Raw genomic sequence first — 7,041 nt, forward strand, 5'->3', positions numbered from 1 at the left:
TGTGGATAGCGGTGGCAGCAAGCACCTGGACCCCTCCGGCTTCATGGGGCAGACAGTTGCTCAGCCTCCCACACTCTTGTCCCTCCTCTTCCTTCCTGCCGCCCACCCCCACTTTGTCTCCACGTCTGCTACACACGTTTCTAACTCAGTCTGACCCAGCCTTCTGGATGGTTTGTGGAGGACTGTGGGCTAGCAGGGGAAAAGCACCATGCAGGAGTGCCGTGTTCTCTGCCGGGCCCCAGCCGGCCCACCGCGAGCCTGTCCTCCATGTGCTGTAGGGACTCTGGGCCCCTCTGCTCGTCCACCCCCATGGGGAACAGCCAGCTTCACCACCATGGCTGAGTGTGCGTGCCCCCAGAAGATGCCCCCTGTGGTACCCGCCTCTCCCAGTGCCCGTCTCCGGCCCTTCCTGTCCATGGGGGTCCAAGCCAGGCTCCCCCTGCGGCCACCAGCTGTCAGCCCTGAATTCTACTCCTCCTCTCGTGTCTGAAATCTCCAGGCTCCCCTGGAGAAAGGGGGATGGATATTTATTTTCTTAAGTTTGCACTTAATTTGTGAGGGTCTCAGGATGGGGGGGGTGGGCTGTTGAAAGAGAGATGTGTTGAGTTTGTTGTCCAGTCCTGGAAGTCTAATGTTCTGTCACTGTTGTGCGTTTCTGTGGGCAGAGCCGGTTCTGGAGGGCGGGTCGGTGCACTCGAGGCTCAGCGCGTCCATCCACCCACTGGCTCTCCTTCCAGATACTGTCTCTCTAGTTTGGGTTCTTGCATGTAAAATACAATAAATAAATGAACACACTGTTCCTGTGTGATCTCTATGGAGTCAGCTGCTTTTTTTTTTTTTTAAGTGTTAATTATTTTTGAGAGGGGGCAGGGAGGGAGAGCTGGAGGAACAGAGAGGAAGAGAGAGAATGAATCCCAAGCAGTCTCCGCACTGTCAGTGCAAAGCCCGATATGGGGCTTGAACTCCCGAACCGTGAGATCATGACCTGAGCTGAAACCAAGAGTCGGACACGTAGCCCAGCGAACCACACAGGTGCCCAAGGGCACCTGCTTTCTCTAAGCAGGGGCTGCCCCAGGGGCCCCGCTAAAGGAAGCCATTCTGGAAGCTTGCTCCACTCCCCCTTCACCCATGCCCAGGCTGTTTGAGGGTGCCAGTGAGTCTGGGCTAAAGGAAAATCCCCATGCCTGTTCCAGTTTGGCTATCTTGGGGCACAAGGCTGGTTTGGGGGTGTTGGTTATAGCAGCTGGAAACCTGCCATGGCCTGCCTGCGAGCTCTACCAGAGCCCGTGGTTCTTCCTACCTACGTCTTATGCCAGGCCTTAGGCACGTTGCGGGAGGCCCTCAGCCCTGTCCCAGGTATCCAGACCTTGGGCAAACAGGCCAGAGCCATCTCTTCCTGGGCTCCCCAAAGTTAGGCAGGCATCCACTGAATCCTCTGGACAGCTTGTGCCACACACTGAGTTTAAAAGCTGCTGCTCCAAGGACCACTCCCCGCTTCTAGAAACAGCTTTCTCGAGATCTGATTCACATAGCATACAATGCACCCATTTTAAGTGTCCCATTAGGTCGTTTTCAGTCTATTCGTAGAGTTGTGCAGGGACCTCGAGATCCCTGCATCACCACGATCAATTTTTTGAGCATTTTCATCACCCCAAAAAGCAGTACCCCACACACACCTCCCCACACCCCCCAGTGCTCTCCATTTTAAAAGGTTTCTGTCCTGTCCTTTCCTGGGAGCTGGCCACTCTGGGTGCTTGCTGCCAGGCCACGGTCCTCCAGGAAGCAGGCCCAGAGGCGCAGGGGTCCTTGAGCAGCACATTATGGGAGCCACGTGGTGCCTGCATCTTCTCTGAGTGGCTCAGAGGAGCCTGAGAGCCCTTTAATCCCTACACCACACAGGGTTTGAGGATCTGAAGTGGGGTGGGCTTATCAAGCCCCCAGGTGAACCTGGAAGAATTGCAAAGACATCTACCCAACCTGTTGTATTCAGGTGAAAAGACAGAGCCGGGAAGACCCCCGCACTTACCTGGGTTTGCCCAGCGCTCCAACTCAGACCTCGGGCCTGGAGGGGTGGGCAGCAGGCGAGGCCTCCCTGCAGGAGGGCGGCTCAGGCGGGGGCTGCCCTGCCTCCTGGTATAGGGCAGGAGGGACCACGACGGGGGGCCGCAACGGGACCATCCCAGGTCAGAAGTGGCAGCACCCAGCTCCCAGTTGCTCTAGGGAGCTCTGTGGAGGCTCTGCCTGTTTCTGGCCAGTCAGAATGAGAGGCTCCCACACCAGGGGAGTGTGGGAGTGGGCCTCTGAAGGTTGGGAGACCCCCAGTCCCCAGTCCCGGTGAATAGAAGGTGTGGATCCTGAGCCCATTCTCTGCCCCCAGCCCTGTACAAGGCACTGTGAGTGCCAGAAGAGGCCCGAGCTCTGTGGACAGTGGCTCGGCCCTGAGATACCACCGTGGACTTGCCAAGACACGCGGTCAGCGCATGTTCCTGAGAGTTTGCTGTGTACCAGGTTGGTGCTGGAGGGGAGGGGCTGCTCGAGTCCTACCCTCAGGGAGCTCCCAGCCTGGTTCGGTTCCCAGAATCAAGGACATTCTGCAGCCAGGAGGCACTGGAGCCCTTTTCCAGGGCTTGCAGGACCAGGAGGCTCTGGGGGAGCAGGCAAGGCCCAGAGTAAGGAGCTGCTGTGTGAAGTTTCACTGGGCAGGCCAGCCACAGGAGGGAGAGGGTGGTGAGGCAACTCTGACCTAACTGACCAGACTCCTGGGAGGGACCTCAAGATCCCTGGCAGGGACTTGCCAACATGCATTTCCCCAGTACATTAACAGCTGTTCCTCAAAAGGGGTTCTATGGAGAAAAGTCTGGGAAATGTAGAAGTAAAGTCAAGCAGTGTTAAGACCTCTTTAGTCAAGATAAAGGTGGTTTGTGGCCCAAACTGCTCAGAGATGCCATATTGGAACTTTTTTCATTGTGGTAGAAAGACGTTTGATTTAGTCAGAAAGAGGGATTTGTTGACTTATGTAACTGAAAAGTTCTGATAGTTCAGCTTCAGGCATAGCTGGATCCAGGTGCTTAGGGATTTGGTTAGTAATTTGTCCCTCCCCGTGTCTTGGCTCTGCTTCCTCCGGGTTGGCCCTTCCACGTGGTTAACTGAAGGCTGCCTGCAACTCCAGGCTGACTTTCCATAAGCAGAGAGAAGGTACTTCTTAATAGTTCAAGCAAAGTCCCAGAACCCACCCTGAGAAACCAGGCTATTAGCAGAGAAGGGATGAAATCTGAGGAGGCGGGGCACCTGTCTGGCTCAGTCACAGAGCAGCACCGGTTGTACGTTTGAACCCCATGTTGGGTATAGAGGTTACTTAAAAATAAAATCTTTAAAAAAAGGAAAACTGAGGAAGCATCATTAGTCACTGCAGTGTGGGTGGAGAGGGCCAGAGATAGGACTGACACACTGAGGGGTGGAGACTTGGACAGAGACAAGCTTCTGGATTCCTCCTCAACCTTTGGTTGTCTCCCTTCATCACAGCCTGAGAGGAGCTGCTTTCTAGTTATAGGTGCCCTCCCCAGAGATCTGGAGGGGGCACTGTGGGACCACTGTGGGTCTTCTCATGGCTCACGCAGGGTCCCCCTGCTCGCCAGTCACACGCTAAAGCACCTGAGGAGCACAGTCTTTTTCCAACCCATCTCCTTTCCAAGAAAAGAGTCTCCTTAGGGTCCCCAGGGACCAGGGGCAGAACAAGAGGACTTGAATAGGCATGAGCCACCCAGAAATTCCACTTTATTTCAGAGGAGCCCCTGCCCATTTTTGTTGGGTGGCCCTCAGGGGAGTCTGGTCAGGGCCTCCATGCCCGGGCCCTAGGCATCCCAGCAAGCAAAATCTCTGCTTTCGGCACTAGGGGGTCAGCGGGATGTTTCTGGAAACCGAGTGGACTCCTCTGCCCGGTGCCGTCCCCTTCTCGCCCCCACGCCCTCTCTAAGAGCACCCTAGCAGGGGTTGCAGGCTTCACTGTGGGTCCCTGAACAAGTCCTTGCTCCTTCCTGGTGTATACTCCCCTGATCTATAAATTGGGATCATGGGTGGTAAACCCAATGCCTATAGGGGCCTTTTTATTACACATTCATTTATGAGTGAAGTGGCCCAGGTGTGATACCTGGGGGCTGATAGGGACTGTGGCGGGGGTGTCACAGCCCTGGCTACAAGGCACCCAGTTGTGGAGCCCAGGGTTACTCAAAATTCTCATTTTTCAAGAAAAACCAGAAATCCAGCCTTTAAGTGGAATCTTCCACACTTGACAATTAATTCAAAATCAGAACCCACGCAGAATTGGATTTGGCTTGTGGAGGTCAGATGATGTCTTGGGGGTCCCCATGTACTCTTCCTGCTACCAATTCAACCCACCTCATTCTGTGACTCCCCCTGAGTCTACATCTGGCCTCACCCCAGATAGCCTGTTAGCACCCAGGGGACAAACGTCCCCCCGCCCCCCCCCCCCCCCATTCTTTACTGCTGTCAGCTTCATCCCTCACGGTGCAGCAGAATTGGTGGTTCTACCGGATCTTTGGTGGAGTATCTGTTGAATGACTCACTGATGAACCTGGAAGTGACCTCTGTTAGTGAGGTGCTTTGGGCAAAGCTGACCCAAAGAAGCTCAGAGAGGGCTAGAAATAATTTGTCCAGTGCATAGCAGAGGTCAACACGGAATGAGAATATAGGGTCATCTAGGACCAGAATCATCCATGTCAACAGCCGTCCAGATGGAGAAAGAGCGAGCAAGAGTCCCAGGCTGGCTCTGTGCTGCTTGGCCCCCTAACCTGAGCAGGTGCTAGCTTAGCTACTGCAGAAATGAAGGATACATGGGGGCAGGCAGGGTTGCAGGGGGACTCCTGGAGTGGGGAGGGGTCTTAGTATTCTCCTGGGCAATGCCCAGGGTTGCACAGTGCCAGCAGCCCTGGCAACGCTAGTGCCTGCCCCTCTACCCATCCTTGAGCTCCGCCAAGATGAGTAGCCGAGGCCCTGTCCGTGCCCAAAATGTCTTGGTACCCCTATTTCACAGTTGGCAAAGCCGAGGTCGGGCAGGGGCCCCGCTGGGTGACCCAGCCTCTGGGAGCTGGGCGGGCCTCACAGCCCGGAGAGTCCCGGGACTACAGGGGCCCCGGGCAGGGGACGGTGCCGTCCCCGGTCAGCCCCGCCCCCGTGTCCGGACGCACACCTGGCGGCAGTCCCAGCCAGGTGTCTGGCCTGGAGGCCGGGCCGAAAGAGCAGGCCCAACTGGTCCCAAGGGCCCGGACCCTGCCAGCCCGCACCGCGGTCCCGCCCCACTCCCACCCCGGGTCGAACGGGCGCGGTGCATGTGACCCAGGGCCCGGCTCCCGGGAGTTTCGCGCTGACGCCGCGTCACCCCACTCGGGGCCGGGCGTCCATTGGCTGCGCCCCGGCCCGTGGGGGCGGGGTTTGTCTGGCTCCGCGCCCCAACTCCCCTGGGTCTCCGGCCGCTGCCCTGCCCCGGGTGAGGAGCCAGCACCGCTCCTCCGGCTGCCCAAACCCTGAGAAAATCAGGGACGACAGCGCTGTGCGGGCGTGGGCAAGTCGCTTTACCTCCCAGTGCCTCAGTGCCCTTATCTGTAAAATGGGAATTACAGCCCCGTCCTCCTGGGATTGTTGGGAGGAAAACATGGGTTAACACTGGTAAGCGTTCAAAGATTGTTGCCAGTGCAGACACAGCCTGCCAGCATCACTGTCGGCCAGGCTGGGACCCCTGCCCCTCCTAGACACACTAGGACGGGGTGGGGGTGGGGGGGCATCACCACATCACCACGGCTGTGCGCCTCCGTGCCCTGGCACACTCCTTCCTTGTGTGAGTTCGGATCACTCCAGCCAAGAGAGGTCTGGGGGGCTTGTTTGGGAGTCTCAAGCTATTTAGGGGGAGGAGCCACCAAGAGCTTTCCCTGAGAACTGCGGAGCCCCATCCTGTCTTTCCTCACTCTCACCTTGAGAATTGCCCTTGGCAACGTAAGGCTGTGAAGCAAAGTTTTTTGTCTTTTAGGTTGCAAAGGTATAAAGCACCCCCCACCCCAACTATCACCCATGGCAGGGGCTTCAATTTCAATTGGCATTTCTAGCCTGGCTGCAGGTCTCTGTTGACCCTGCCTTACCCTCTTTCTCCTAACTCCTGAAGTTATGGCATGCACATTTATTGACTCATGCTCTTTACATATCTGGTAAATTCATTTAAAGAACGGTGAGGCAGGTATGTTGTGATGATGACTCCAACACACCCTACCTGCCTCTGCAGAGTGACGCAGGAAGGGTTATTCTCATTTCACAATCCAACAGCCGAGACTCAGAAAAGTGGAAGGGCTCCAGGTCACTAAGCAAGCAGGTGAAAAGCCAGGCCAGCATCCTGACTCTGGAAAAAGGTGTTTGTTTGTTTTTAATGTTATTTATTTTTGAAAGAGAGAGACAGAGACAGAGCATGAGTGGGGGAGGGGCAGAGAGAGAGGGAGACACAGAATCCCAAGCAGTCTTCTCCAGGCTCTAAGCTGTCAGCACAGAGCCCCACGTGGGGTTCGAACTCATGAATCAAATCGCGAGATCATGACCTGAGCCGAAGTCAGATGCTTAACTGACTGAGCCACCCAGGTGCCCCCCCCCCTTTTTAATGTTTATTTTTGAGAGAGAGAGAGAGAGCGAGCGGGGGGGGGCAGAGAGAGAGGGAGACACAGGATCTGAAGCAGGGTCCAGGCTCTGAGCTGTCAGTGCCCTATGTAGGGCTCTAACTTACTAACCGTGAGATCGCTCACGACCGACACCGGTAAGATCGTGACCTGAACCACCCAGGCGCCCCTGGAAAATGTGGCCTTCATAGGCTTCACTCAGTACCCACTCTTCTCCCCACTCCTCTCCCTGGGAAGGACTGTTAGAATTTTCAGGTTAGTCACCAGATTCCCAAGGCCTCCTGGGTGCTTGGCTCCTGCTTGGGGTGGTAAGGGACTGGGTAGGGGGGCAAGATGAAAGATGGTTGGGGAGAACACAGATCCCTCTATG

Source organism: Acinonyx jubatus, chromosome E1 (genome assembly GCF_027475565.1).
Source record: "Acinonyx jubatus isolate Ajub_Pintada_27869175 chromosome E1, VMU_Ajub_asm_v1.0, whole genome shotgun sequence".
Lineage (NCBI taxonomy): Eukaryota > Metazoa > Chordata > Mammalia > Carnivora > Felidae > Acinonyx > Acinonyx jubatus.